The sequence below is a fragment of the Phalacrocorax aristotelis genome, unplaced genomic scaffold (genome assembly GCF_949628215.1).
Source record: "Phalacrocorax aristotelis unplaced genomic scaffold, bGulAri2.1 scaffold_88, whole genome shotgun sequence".
NCBI classification, from domain to species: domain Eukaryota; kingdom Metazoa; phylum Chordata; class Aves; order Suliformes; family Phalacrocoracidae; genus Phalacrocorax; species Phalacrocorax aristotelis.
Genome location: NW_027441295.1, coordinates 256,837 through 271,924, shown reverse-complemented (window position 1 = coordinate 271,924; position 15,088 = coordinate 256,837).

Below are 15,088 nucleotides of genomic sequence, written 5' to 3'. Positions count from 1 at the left end.
CTTTTAAATATACTCTTTTAATGCTCTTTTGAAACAGCAGTGTTGTGTTGCGCACCAGGTTTTCGAAAGCATGCCAGATTTCCCTATTTACAGTCGATGGGCATTCTCCTCAAGAGCACCAGCTCGGCTTTTGGCAGCCTGACCTCACGGTGCTCTTCAGTTTGCCAGCCAGGAACAAGTCAACCCGCTACTGAACGAGCAACGTTTTCAAGGAGTGCCATATTTCAAAGTCCTACATTCTACCTAGAAAGGCCCAAGGTTTGCACCCATGACTGGGTGAGGAGCTTGACAGCCAGCCACGGATATTGCAGGGACTTGATTTCCACGCTGTTATTGGAGGAATCTATGAACACGCTGCGCTTATGAATCTAGGGAGTGAAGGTGTGTTTATGTTTCACCAGTAAACATCCAGCCCTGCTCATCTGGAAAGGCAGAAAAGGACCGGGCTGTGTTCGTGTTTATCTAAGCAGTGGTTGCGTATACATGGGTGCTGGCAAAGGCATTGCTCCGACTGTGCCCATCTCTTTTGCCGGTCACATTAATTGTGTAAGTCTGCGCGTGTGTTGGTGTGTCTGGCCCTTTGGAAAGCAGCGCAAGTCTCTCGGACACACACATGGCAACAGCAGCGGCCACATCCATCAGGCTGGGATAGGACGAGCCTCCTGGGTGCGAGAGTCCACCTGATTGGGCTCTAGCGGACCTGGAAGGAGAAATCCCTTGTGTTCACAAGTCTGCTGCATCTGGCTGCTCCATCACAGAGTGGGGAAGGAAACGCAAAGAAACTCTGCAGCAGAGATCACAGGGGTGGACAGAGGGGCAGCACTGGCCAGGCTGTGAAAGTCCCCCTCCCGAGGTGACAAGTGGGGTGGGGTGTTCCAGGGGAGCAGTGCTTAGGGGCGGGGTGGCACCCCATGGGCGTGGCTGGGTGGGTGGGGAGGGCGCACTGTGAGGTCACAGACCCCGCTGTGCCGTGCCATGATATATTGTGCTGTGCCGCGGGTACAGCTTGGCCGGTGCCAGCAGCAGCAGCAGTAGCAGCAGCAGCAGCAGTAGCAGCAGCAGCCGCAGCAGCAGCAGCACGGTGCAGGCACGGGGGACCATGGCCCCCACGTGCCTCCTTATTATCCTCCTATTGGTGGCCCTGCAAGCCCGGGACGCCCAGGCTGCTCCATGGCAAGCATGGGGATTAGGTAGGTGGGCAGGCGAGGGCTGGCATGCAGCCCTGGGCAGCGTGGAGCAGCGCCCAGCGCACATTGGGGTGGTAGCGGGGCCGGGACCATGGTGGGGCAAGGCTGGGAGAGCAGCAGGGCTGGGCTGAGCCAGGGGAGCCATGGCCGGCTCCAGGGGCAAGTGGGAGGCAGTTGTGCTGCGGGGAGGCGCCGGGGGCCGCGGCCACTGCAGGGGGATTTTCCAGGTGAATGGTGGGGCCGGGAGCAGTGCCGTGGGGTGAGAAAGCATCCCTAGAGCTGGCCCTGTGCCACCCAGTCCCGCTGCAGCCTTCCCGCAGCCTGCACGTCGGCGCCAGCGCTGCACAGCAGAGCAAGGCAGTAGCCTTCGGGAGCGCTTCTATGCCGGGCTGGTGACAGCTGCGCCCGGGGCCGTGGCTCTGCCGCTCCCCAGCTGGGTCCAGCTTTCAGCCTCGGGGATGTCTGTCCTGGGGAGACGTCCGCTCAGGAAGACGGGAGCATTCCTGCTCTAGCCCTGCAGTGCTCTCCTTGGCAAACCCAGGTCCCCGACACACAGCCCCAGCCCTCAGCCCGGGGGAACAGATGGGGCAGCGGTGGGGCACTCCCACTGCCCAGCAGGCCCTTCTCCACGAGATGTGCAAATGACCATGTTTTCCCTCCAGTGCTTCCACGTTGGCCTCTTTTGTGCACAGTAGAGATCTCCCAGTAAGAAATCCCCAAGGGGCCGTATGTCCATCCGGTGCTTGAGGCGTGTGGCACACGGCCTGGAAACAGTATTTTGAGAGCTTCCAGGTGCCAGCCAACAGGCCACTCAGGCCCCTCTGCGGCTTTGGAAATCTCCACCCGTGTCATTACCTGACCCCCCTCCAGTCACTGCAGGTCACTGGGAAAGAAGTCGATCACAACAGCTAATGGAAATGTGCTTGATTACAGCCGTGCCTCCAGGCCATGGTCTCCAGGCGCCTCAGGCAGATGTTCTCTGGGAGCCTCAGGATGATCCCACAGGTATGTCACTTCAAGGAATGTGCATTTAGGGTTGAAGATGCTGTTCATGTGAAATTTTACTCAACAATTTCTTGGCCAATGCTCAGACATGCAGAAGAGCAGAGAGGGCACGGCTCGGGCTCGGTGATGTGCCCTGGGATACTCTGCCCTGCGAAGGTGTCTTTGACAGCCCCTCCGAGCCTCTGCTGCTCCCAGTGGCTGCTGCAAAGCCCGCGGGCTCTCTGGGCTTGAGTTCAGAGCTGGTGTGAGCTCCAAGGAATCCTTTCTCCCGAAAGCTCCATGCATGGTGTGCATGAGGATGCGCAGGCGCTTTGGGGTCACTGAGACCGGCAGACCCTGCCGGGGCTGCAGGAATGCCTGGCAAGGATGGGAGCCTGCTCCAGCCGGCTCCGTTGTCCTCCTTGATGTCTGAGGTCTCTCGGTGACACCTCACGGTCAGGGGCAGGTGAGAGCTGCACACCCAGCTTGAGGCCCGACAGCTAACTTGAAGGCAGCTAAAATGAGGGGCTGTGACTTCAGCCTTGGGTGGTTTAGCTGTCTGTTTCCAGCTGTGTTTTAGAAAACTTGGCTCTGGTTTTCCTCTTGTTTTGGGGGACCGTGGGCTCTTTGCTGCCACTTGTGAAAGTGCCCAGAACATGGTTGCAAGAGCTTGGGGTTCAGCCCGCCGTCTGTGTCTGTTGCCCTTACCGTGTGATGGAGTTGGCATGATGGGACGTGCTTCTCCAAAGGGCTCTTTCCCCAGCGGAACTGGGTGCAGCATCTTCCTGTCCTCTCTGAACAAAGTCATTTACCATCATCTTGAAGTCTGCCAAAAATGAACTAAGTGCAAACAAGAAGATGCCATGCAATCTCCTAGGCTCTCAGTAGGTCAGCTTTTGCTGTCTACTGGTAAACTGGAAAGTGCCTAGTGCTTAAATTTTTCTCTGCGAATGACACATAGTTCGGACTAGAGACGAGGTGCACCCCCAAATGCCCAGGCTTTGTTTCTAAGTGTTATTAACGTATTTTGCCTCCTGAAAACACCACGCTCCTGATGAGGAACGGTTGCTTCTCATTAAAGTGACCCTCTTTCTAAAGAGATGGACCGTGAGACTGTGGGGAAGGAGGCGCTTCAGGAAGGAGGCGGTCACGCGGTGCCAGTCTCTGATGAAAAAACAGCAGCAATTCAATCAACAGGCATGCCAAGTACTTGCTGCCCCCCAGTCATCCAGGGTCACATATCAAAAGCGCTGGGCGTCTGCAGGCTCCTCCCCTGGTGCCGCTACTGCACATTGGGTCGGCAGCCAAACCCTTAGTACAGAGCTAGTGTTCTCAAAGAAGCCAGGAGCGGCTCTCTGAGGATGACGGTCGTCTCGGGGCTGCGGTGGTTATTGCCATCAGCGGGCCAGAGAGATGCTGGTAACCCTCTGCGGATGTGGTGGAATGCTCACCTCCCACCGCAGCCCATTCACAGGATTTTCAGACCTCTGCAATTTTGGGAGCAAGGCCACCTGAGCCACGTTCAGTAGATGATGGGAAAGACGACTCTTAATCAAATGTCCCTCCCTGAGTACCCCGAGCTTGCTGTGAGTCCCCAGAGGCCCTGGGCACAACAGAGGGGGATCCCTCCTGTGAACTGGGGTCCAAAGGGATTCGCTGCTGGGGCAGAGGGATCCTGCACCATCCTTCTGCATCCTGTGGGCCTGAGCCATGCTGAGGCTTTACCTTTCTCTCCTTCTTGGCAGTGCTGTCCAACCCCGGGGAAGCCCACCGCGCCAGGACGTATGAATTTTTTCAGAAGAGTGCAGGTACTGAGCAGTCTTGCAGGGGCCATAGGTGGGAGACAACTCCTGAGAACTGGAGGCGTGCAAGCGTGCCCACGCTGGAGAAAAGGCAAAGGGGGAGAACAAGGGTCAGGTGTCTCCTGAGAGGGCCTGACTCCATGCCCTCGGGGTGTGGGCACTGGGCTGGGGAGGGAGAGCTGGGGGTGGCGCTCCCCGATGCAGGGATGGGTTTTGTCCGTGCTGCTCAAAGGGGCGGTTGGTCAAAGAGCTGCGCTCCCCCATGTGCTCTCCATTGGCCTCATGAGTTCTGTTCCGTGGGACAGCTTGTCCCAATGGGTCAGAGAGAGTCTCCGTGCAGCGGCACCAGCAAGCCTCGGAGAGCGAGGGTGGGCGAGCGCCAAAGAAATTGTGTGCAAATGGGAAGGGTAGCCAAGAAGGGGGAGCAAACCCATGGCACAGGGAAAACTGGGTTATGGCCATCCCGGAGTGTAGGCAGAGGTGAGAGGAGAAAGAGATGCTCCAGAGTGCATTGATTTGCAAGGGCTTTGGGACTTTCCTTGGTTTCTACTGAAACCAAGGAAACGTTGCAGCCCCAGGATGTTCACTGGTTCAGAGAAGCTAACAAAGTGAGGACAAACATCTCCTGGCAACGTCAGGCCTCCTGTGAGATTACCAGTAGCACGCAGGACACAGTAACGTGCAGAACTGTTCCTCCAGGTGTGGATGGCAAGAGAAGCTCAAGCGACACGGATCCTAAGGATTTCCAGAAGTTCTGCATAGAAGGTGCCGTGGCGGTCTTGGGGTCCATACTGCTTGGGATGTTTTTTTGTTGTCTGATCCACCTGTGGAGGAAGAGAAGACGGTGAGTCGTTGGGAGGTCTTTTGCCAAACTTCTGCATGAGATGGCTGCTATTTGCTGAGACTCATTTAGAGGCAGGGTATTCTGGAGAGCTGAGTTTTAACTGGCCTCTCAATTCGTGGGCATTCTTTTCTGTAACCCCTTCTTACTGAGACAAATGTGGGTTAAAAGGGACCCTGCTTGGACAAGAGCAGAGCCAGTGACCGACATAGGCAGAGGAAGGTCAGGAAGTAACAACAAGGCATGACGTTGCCGTAGAAAGAGAGAATTGCAATAGTGACATCTCCCCGCCAGTGAGCCTAGCGGCAGAAATCACCCTGCTAGGTGATGCTGTAAATCCCAGAGCTTGCCCTTGGCCAAGGTGTCCCAGCAGCTCAGGCTGTGGTGACAAACCTTCCCAGCTCTCAGCTTCTGGGAGCAGAGCCCCACCCGAGGGGTGCGGGGCGCCCCATTTTCTGCACAGAGCTCTCCGTGCCCACAGCTCCCACATGCAGCCGGGTTCCCAGACCCCGTGGGGCGCGCAGCTCTGCCCCACACCCTCCGGGCACCGCAGGCGTGGCAGGGCCTCAGCAGCCTCCTCTCTCCGCAGGCGCCTCGCCGCAGCTTCGAGAGCCCGGCCCGACACCAGCAGCTGCCCCTCACGCCCGGACAGCTGGACTGACCCCCCCAGCCCCTCCGAGAGCTGGACCCGATACCAGCAGCCATCACGTGTGCCTGGGAAAGCGGCCCGCCAGCCATGGGGCACCAGGGGGGAACCAGCCCCCACTGGCCCGGACAGCCGCCCGGCCTGCCTGCCTCCGCCCCCGCCGCCTCCGCCCCTGCCCGCGTGGCTGTCCAACTCGGCCAGCAAGGTGTTGCAGGAACGGCCCAGCACCCTCCAGGCCTCGCAGAAACGGAAACCACCCCGTCGCCCCCCAAGGCCATTGCTCCAGCCCTCCTGCCAGGGCCTGAGGCAGGCCCGCCAGGGTATGGATTTGGGGGGAGAGGATGAATTGGAGCGACAAATGGGGAACGACGACAAATCTGAGTTCCTTCGATGACGAGGTCACGCACCTAGCTGAACAAGGGAAGTCGGCCAATGTGATCTTTTTGGATTTCAGTAAAGCTTTTGCTACTGTCTCTCACAGTCTTCTCCTGGACAAACTGTCCAGCACAGAGCTGGATAAACACGTCATGCAGTGGGTGAGCAATGGGCTGATGGGTCGGGCTCAAAGGGTCATAGTCAATGGCTTACATCGGGCTGGCGGCCAGTCACTAGTGGGGTTGCACAGGGCTCCATCTTGGCTCTGGTACTGTTTAATCTCTTGGTAAATGCCTTGGGTGCAGGGCTTGAAGGAATACTAATTAAACTTGCTGATGACACAAAACTGGGAGGAGCTGTTGGCACTCGAGGGCAGAGAGGCCCTGTAGAGAGACCATAGAATCACAGAATCGTTAGGGTTGGAAAAGACCTCTAAGATCACCAAGTCCAACCGTCAACCCGAGACTACCATATCTCCTAACACTACCATGTCTCCTGGACAGGCTGGAGAGCTGGGCAGTCACCGACTGTATAAAGTTTAATGAGGGCAAGTGCCTGATTTTGCCCCTGGGGCATGGCAACCTGGGATATACAGACAGCCTGGGGAACGAGGGGCTGGGGAGCAGCTCTGCAGAGGGACCTGGGGGTTCTGGTCGACGGCAAGTTGAACACGAGCCAGCAGCGTGCCCTGGCAGCCCAGAGGCCCAGCCGTGCCCTGGGGGGCATCGAGCCCTGCATGGCAGCCAGTCGAGGGAGGGGATTGTCCCGCTCTGCTCCACGCTGGGGCGGCCTCACCTTAAGTGCTGTGGGCAGTTTTGGGTGCCACAGTACATCACAGATATAAAGCTACTAGAGAATGCCCAGAGGAGGGCCACAAGTTGGTGAAGGGTTTAGAGGAGAAACCACACAAGGAGCAGCTAAAGTCACTTGGTTTCTTCAGCCTGGAGAAAAGGAGACGGTCACAATCCACTGTTGGGTTGAATAATTTGGCAGAGGTTAAACCCCCTTGCTTTCCAAGCGACCTCAGCTAATTCTGGGTGGCTGGGGGCGGCTGGGCTTAACTTCTGGTTAACTCAAACATTTTATCGTGACTAGGTTCCTTTTGTGTTCTCGGAAGCAGAATTAAGACTCAAACCGGAGTCAAGTGCCAAGTCACTTTATTTGGCCAACAACAAGTATGCAAGGGAAAAGGAGAGAAAAAGAGAAAAAAGTGAGAAAGGGAAAGAGAGAGCATTGCGATAGCTCCCACCGCGGCTCTGCAGCGTCCCGTTAGTCCGATGTATCTTCGAATCTGGTGGAAAGCATAGAAACAAAGGCAGAAAGATTATACCAATAACAAGGATGCCAGCTATAAAAGCCAAAACATTATAACGATATCAGCTCTAAACAGGGCCAATGCCTGACAACAATGACAATTCAATTTCCAATGAAAACAGGTTGGGGAGACAAAGAGTTTGTGCAGTTTGGACTGTGGGTGACACAAATTGTCGTACAGCTCGGATTTGTTTCACTCCGTCAGGTGACACAGTGGGTGCAAACTGCATATTTGAGACAACACGTTGGATTAACTGAATGAACCATGGGGTGACACATGGCAAAAGCAGTAACGTAGCTAGACCTCCCAATAGGTAAAATCAGGTTCATTTAATCCAAGGACATCCTGGAAGCCAGGAGAAGAGATCAACATTCCAGCCTTCCCAGGTTTGGATGGGAACATGGGCTAATTTCTGTATTCTGGCAGTAATTTGTTTAACAACCTTGCCGTTGTCGTTGACTTTTAAACAGCAATCAGAATCATATTTCCCACAGACCCCGCCTTCTTCGGCTGGTAGGTAGTCGAGAACCATGCGCTATTGATAACTTGCGGTTTGCATTTGGGTTGCCTGACCTGCCAATGGGTGAAGGGCCTCAGCTGTTTGACTGGTGACAATTTCTAATACAGCTTGCAGCCAGATAATGCGATTTAGGCTGCAAATGGCTTCTCGAGCACCACTAACCCATTCATTGGGGTTCCGCGTTACGGGTCCATAACGTTGTACCATACATTGGCGGGTCCACTCATCTTTACCCCAGGACTGGCTGCTCCCATCAGTGAGGGAGGTATCAATAATTCTGGATCATTTTTCCTGCTTCAAATCATATATTTGAACACCTAAATCGTCTCCACCTATTTCTGGGAGTAAGAAAAACAAGGGACAGCTCACCCCAACATAACCTGTTCCTGACCAGTTTGCTGGCAGCGCTTTATATGCATGGTTTCCACGTATCCATGCTCACACCGGCTGGAAGTCGCTTCAAGCTTGGCTTATTCGGTCTGATGGACATGTTTTTCCCTACACAGTCCCAGGAACGCTACCTGACCAAATCCCTTTGTTAGGCTATGTAGCAGTAGCAACCCTTTGAAACCGGATGAGAAGTGTGAGTTAAGTAATTTGCTGGGCCACAGGAGTCCCTTGAACCTCCTGCCATAGGTTCTGAAGGGACAGCAGGCACCAGAAGTCCAAACTGTACCTACAGCCATTACAAATCCAAACTCAAAGCCCATCTCCTGCTCAGCACAAGAATTTTTTCCCCAAAATGAGTGACGCTAGTCACCATCTGGGATTTAGTATACTACAGTGTAGGTGCTGAAGAGATCTACACACATAGCCGTAGGCAGAAAGGTCTTACAGAGGCTGTGAAGCAAGTGACCTCTTCTCCTATATCTGGTACGACCTCTAGGAGTAGAGGAGATCGGAATAAAGACGACAACCATTTATATAGGTCTCCACAGGGAAGACGGACAGGCGCGATGCACCAAGCTAGCTGTGGTCTGACACTTCAGCATCAGGTTTGGAAAGGCCACTAGGGAACTGAAGGTCTCAAAGTCCGGGCAAAAAGAAAAAGAGAACAGAGGCACCACGAGCAGATGTCATCAGAGCGGAGCTTCCATTAGCCAGGTGGCCTTGGTGGGTCAGCTGCTTTAAGGTAACATCCCTCTCCACCTGTGCTCACGTTTACGGAGACTTTGAAATTCAGGCACTAAATTCAGACAAATAACTTGGCTGTCCAGCATCTCCTTGGTTCCCCAAGGATGGCTGTACCCATCCAACGCTCTCCACCAAGCACTAGGCTAATGGAAGTCCCACCTGGAAAAGCAAGGCTGATACACAGGGGAAGTCAAGGGTGAAGTAGCTAGAGCTGTGATTACCTTCCACATAAATGAGGTTAGAGGTTTCTCCCATCTAGATCATGCTGAGAGTCCTGTTTCCAAGGGCTCTGAGCCTTACGATTCATGCCTGTCACCAGAGCCAGAGAGAAGAGACAAGACGAGCTAGAAAATGAGTGAAAGAAAAACCCAGAACACCAGCCCTCTGCCAGCAAGTGACATGGGCCCAGCGAGAGGATGCTGGGCACCAATGAGCATGCTCCGTACTGGAACCTGAACCCAAAATTCATGGCCCAGTGTGCAGGTACAATGGCATTTCCAGACCGTTTCCCTGCTTTGAGGGCGGGGGCATGAATTCCAGCCAGGGTTACAGGCTCAGGGCGTGCTCAGATCAGTTTGGTGAGGTGGTGTGGCTGGGTGAGAAAACACGATCAGAGGAGGGAAGCAACACAGGACCCTTCCCTGTAATTTTATTTAAGAGTTTATTTAAGCTGGTACTCTGCATTCAAGCGTACAAGGTTTGTTGCTTTTCTGCAGCTGTGGAAGCAGGGTTGTGCAGTACGGGCAATTCCTGTTGGGCAACACGTTGCCTGCTCCCTAGAGCCACAGTCGCAGCCACTTGGGTAGAGCTGCCGAAGAGGTGCCTATCCCAGGGGTATGTTCTGAGCCTGCTCAATAGAGACCCATCAGGAGCCCCACAGCCAAGACAAGGAGTGATCTCTGGTGTTACAGGAACCGATAAAAGGGTGACAACCTCTGGGCTGGAGAGAGCAATTGCAGCAGCGATTCCCATCACAGGAAGCACCAAATAATGGATGCTGCCCACCCACATCTAACTCGTGTTAAGTCACCCTAATCCCCAAGACACTTCTAAGGAACAGCAAATCAATTAAAGCCACAGGAAGAAAACAGACCAAACCAAACCAAAACGCTGGGTTAAAAGATTTGTACTTACCACACACAAAAACCAGACAGAACCGGACAAAAGCCAAGGCTGGATAGACGGCTAGAAAGCACAAAACGAAGCATTAATGTGACAACTGAAGGCTGAGCACTGTTTCCACATCGAAAGGTTATTTGTCATGCAACAAGCCACAGTTATCACAAGCACATGGACACCCTCTTGCAGCAGAGCTTTGCTGTTGCCTGCACAACAGGGAACAGAAAGATTTGGGAAGGTAGAAGGAGTTTCTATCGGAGACCCAGATGAGGCAGGACTGGGCTGAGTAAAAGAAGAAGGATCCAAGAAATAAAAATGCTGCTGCCAAAATCAAGACTTGTTCTTCTATTTAAAGTAATAAATACTTCAAATGTGGAGGAAATCCCTACTTCCACCAGTAACTGCAAGCCGCAGTGCAGCCTGGAAATGAGCGCTGGCTGCCCAAATGCTGAGGACCGCTAGCCTGAGGGAAAGCCCAAGCCCACACTGCTGCAGAACAGCATCCTGGGGTGCAGGACAGCTTCGGCCCATAAAGGGATACGCAGCAGGAGGAAGGGAAGCTCAAGTCTCCCAGACCGTGCTCCTCCAATGGGGGAGAACAGGAGAGAAGCTCCCACTGAATTACCGAGCAGCCTTAACCTGGCGCACTTACCAAATAAGAGACCATGATTCCTCAAGCGTAATGTTTCACTGGCAACGTTTTCCTTCTACCAGTTCAGAGTGTTCTCAACCACTTAGTAAAGAAAAAAAATCATATCCATAAAAGGCATCCTTTTAGCAGAACCTTCTCGCCTCTAGACAAGAGGGAGGTGGGAAGACTTACACCCTCGCTGGGCTGATGCATTTGCTCCCGGCTTCTGCCCTGTGATCCAACGAGAGGGCTCTGCCTCTTCTTCCAAGCTTCCCAATGCCCTTCACACCCAATGCTTCTGCTTTATTCTTAGCTACTTTCAGACACCTAAAGAGCCTGGGCAAAACAGCGAGTTCCTCTGAGCAAGCAGGGCTGTAACAAGCTCTGGAGAGATGCACTGAGCTCTTTCTTACTGCTGTTACCACGGCCCAGCTGATGCAGAGCGGCTCAGCCCAGGTCCTGTTCTACCAGTCCTTTCATCTTCCCCACTTTCAAGCATCAAGGGGCAGAGAAAAGGAAAAAAAAAATAAAAAAGGTTAAATTGGTGTGAAAACCAACCAGGCGGTACGACTGCTGCTGCTGTCGGTAGGATCTCACTTCACAGGTATGCAGTGCGCATCGCCACAGCCCACCCCCAACCGCTTCTTCTCAGATGAGAGCTGAAACGCCTCTGCTGCGTTGCATCTGCATGAGCACCATTACCTCTGTTTGTGCCGACACACACACGTGTTCAGTGCTCATGGGCACCGCTTCGGTGCTGCTCTGTCCCTCTTCGCGTTGTCATTAGGCTTTAGTGGATTCTAGCGGAAGCCGAACGCTTTTGTTCCGTGATTGCTTTCCCCTGTCGGGCAGCTCGCAAACCAACTGGGCCTGCGTTTCAGCTACTGATGAAGACGTCGCATTCAAGCTAGGCAGTGATCGACATGGTGTCGTGGTTTAGCCGGCAGCTCAGCCCCACACAGTCGCTCGCTCACTCCCCACCGGTAGATGGGGGAGAGAATCAGAAGGGTAACGCTCGTGGGTTGGGATAAGAGCAGTTTAATAATTAAAATTAAAAGAAACAACAATAGAAATGCAATGCAAAGGAGAACAACGAGAGGCGCAAAGCCCCGGGGGGAGGTGGGAAGGGAGGGGAGGGGGGAACGAACCGCCGGAACAAACCGCAGCCGCCCGCCCACCCGCCGCCGCGCCGCTTCCGCGCTGCCACTGCCCCCCCTCAATATCCTGGTCGTGGTGTCACGTGGTATGGAGTGAACCTGCCATTGGCCAGTCGGGGTCAGCCGCCCCCACCGCGGCCCCGCCCCTCCCAGACCACCCCCCCCCACCCCCCCCCCCCCCGCGGCAGAGCGCGGGAAGCCGGAAAGGCAGCCGCCCCCCACGGTGAGGAGAATTAACCCCTTCTCAGCCAAAACCAGCACACTGTGCCTGCAGGCCGTGTCATAACTGCTTCCTAAGAAAATGCAAGAACTCATTAACAGTTTATGAACTGTTGTGCCCCAGCACTGGTCAATGCCAGGCTGTACAATGCCAGACTCCAAGAGGGAGCTTCCCCAGTTTCCTGTTTGCTTCTGAAATAACCAAAAATTGAGAGTGGCTGTGCCTGCCGTGAGAGGACATAGGCCTGTTCTTCCATGTGCCAGAAAGGGTGGCATATGGAGCACGAAGCTCCCAAACACTTGATCAGGCTTCCTTTCTAACAGAACTAGGTACAAAATGTTCTGAAAAGAAGGGAAGTTGAATCTTCTGGCAAGACTTGCAATGGAACGAAGGTCTCTTTTTCCAGCTCTGGGTGTTCCTCTCCAAAGGCACGTTTTCAAGGGCTTTTGAGTCAGTAATGCGGTCATGTTGTATGTGCTTCCCTAAACATATAGAGCAGGAGCGATTCGCTGGCGTGAGCAATCGTCTTCTGCATGTAGATGTTTTTTCCCCAGTGCCTGCTACAACTGCTCCCTTGAATTCTCCCGCTATGTTAGGGCGTAAAGGACAAGAGCTTTTTGCAAGGAAGGGTTTTAATCTCTCTTCTGAGCGATTTAGTGACGCCTTGAGGAGAGCTGTTCCGCTGACATTGTGAGGTTTGATTCTACGCTTTTGAACAACTGAAGACACAATAAGCAGTGAGTCACGTGTCTCTTTGATAATGTTTTCCCAGCGTAAGCTTAACTGGGGCTTGGGGCATAATATAATTCAATAGGCTGGAAAAGGAGAAAGAGGACAGTTACCCTTTTTCCTTGTGGTAAAACTACACTTGAGCCTGAGTTGTCAATAAACACTGCAGAGTTTGTTTCAGGAAAACTGAAATCGAGAGGTTATACGGCAATGTTGCAAAGCCCTTCAAAATTCAAGGGACACCTGGAATTATAAATGTGAAGTGTTCTTTTTTCCAGGTCATAGACATTAAATATGTTCATCGATCTTTCCGTGTGACCTTGCATGTGTATTTTTATATATTTCAATATTACTGGAAATTTTTCAGTTTTCAACTCCTTTAATGACAGTTCAGTTTTTAGTATTTCGTATATAACCAAGACGTTGCTGCTGACCCCACCTATTGAATAGTTGCGTGTTTCAATGACACAAGCCTCTGGCTGAGTATTCATGCCATTGAACGTTACTCACTGAAGGTGTGTGCGTGAGGTATGAATTAGACCTTCGTACACAGGTGGTGAATAGGAGTTTCCCCAGGGACGGATCCAGAGCAGGGAATTAAGCTCTCACTCTGCACTGCGCTTCGGAGGAGGAGCGGGTTTGTGCCCCTTCTCCGAGTGGATGGTGAGCTGAGGGGTATTTCGCCCTTAGGGAACCTGAAGTTAAGCCAAAGAATGTCGAGTGAGTTCAAAACCCTGCCCAAGCCTTTGGAACATCCCGGCTCTATTCACTGAGGCAAAGGAGTATTTTAGTTGAGCAACACTTATGCTGGGTAAAATGAGAGGGTGAGAGGCTTTTGCTGCTTAAAATAATCATGGAAATGTCATTTTAAACGTGGTTCTTAAGATGAGATAAGTCTGTGTTTCTTTTCTTAATAGGACAAAACTTTTGAGCCTGTTCCCAGAGTTAAAAAGAGCACAGGAATTCTGTGGAGTTTCATGGTGGAGGTGAAAGATCCCAACCCAAAGGGTGCCATGCTGACAAGCAGTGGGAAATATGCAATGGCAGCTCTTACTGCGTAAGGATGGAATGAATTGGACTGATAAAGCAGTGAACAAGAGAAACCATGCACAGAAGTGTGAGCGGCAATGCAACCGAACTGGCCAGCGTCTGTAGTTACGAGTGAGGAAGCATTGTCATTGCGTCTTAATCTTAAAATCTGTGACACTTTCTAATGTTGCAGTAGGGTGGTCCCCGTGTTCATGCCCCTGGAAGTTGGTTAAATCTGTGCTGTGCTAAGAATCTGTATTTCTGCAAAACATTTCAGTGGTGTTTGTAGCGGAGTTGTTCTCTTTGAGAGGTCGTTTTGGTTCTGTTTGATGTTGCAAAGGCTCCTTGCAAAATTTAACTAATTACTGCTGGACTGAGATGTCCTCCCCCTCTGACTTTTATGAAATCCCATGTGTGGAACAGATGGAAGTTTTCCTGTTGCTGTAAATTAAGAAAACACTCCTGTGTGCTGAGAGGAGCGGCTGTTTTAAACTGCACTTGGTAGTACTTCTGTTCTCCTGCCATGGATCTCCTTCTGGAGAAGCTGTAACACAGACTCCTTCCATTTCTAAAATGCAATTACTCAGAGACTAACTTGATCGGAGACTAACTTGGTGCTGCGCCTGCAAGTTACATTTGCTGTCTGGCAAAGGAGAGGTGGGATTGATTTCACCTGATTTCTAGCTGTCAAAAAGTTATTTTTCTAGTCTGATCTAATTTCTTGGTTGATCAAACGAAAGGGAGAGTTCTGCAGAAGGAAAATTGTTCCCCCCTCCCTCGTCTGGTTTTGTGGCTCTAGAAGAGTAGTTTAAACTAAAGGCCTGTGTGTTAGAGGGCTAATGTGGAGTGAGAAGAATTCCACCTATTCTCTTCCTTTGATAAAATCCAAAGCTTGGAAAAGTTTTCTTTGACCCATCTTTAAACTTTTCTCTCCCACCAGGCCCTCTCCCCCTCCAGGGAAGCTTCTGTGCGAGGAAAGAAGGAAAAGCCTCCCTTTTTGCCAGGGGAGCCATCGTCCTCTTCTTCCTCCTCATCCTCCTCTGATGATCCTATTCCAGATGAGTTGTTGTGTCTCATTTGTGAAGATACAATGTCCGATGCCGCTGTTAGTGCCTGCTGTGGAAAGAGTCCTTGTGACGAATGTAAGTGTGACTCCCATGGTTGTTAATTCAAAACATCACACCTGATCTTCTGAAAGCAGAAAGAGGAGATCAGGGAATTACTTTGTCACCAGTTCTATTTAAGACTGAAGCAGAGCCTGAATAGGAAAGGACTTTTCTCACAGAAAGGGAAAAAAAGGCAGAAAGCTTTTTTCCCTTTTTACATATGTAGTTAAAGCCTCTTGGCAGGTGGAAGGAGGAGTTTGGGAAGAGAGCCTAACTGCGCAGGTGATTACAGT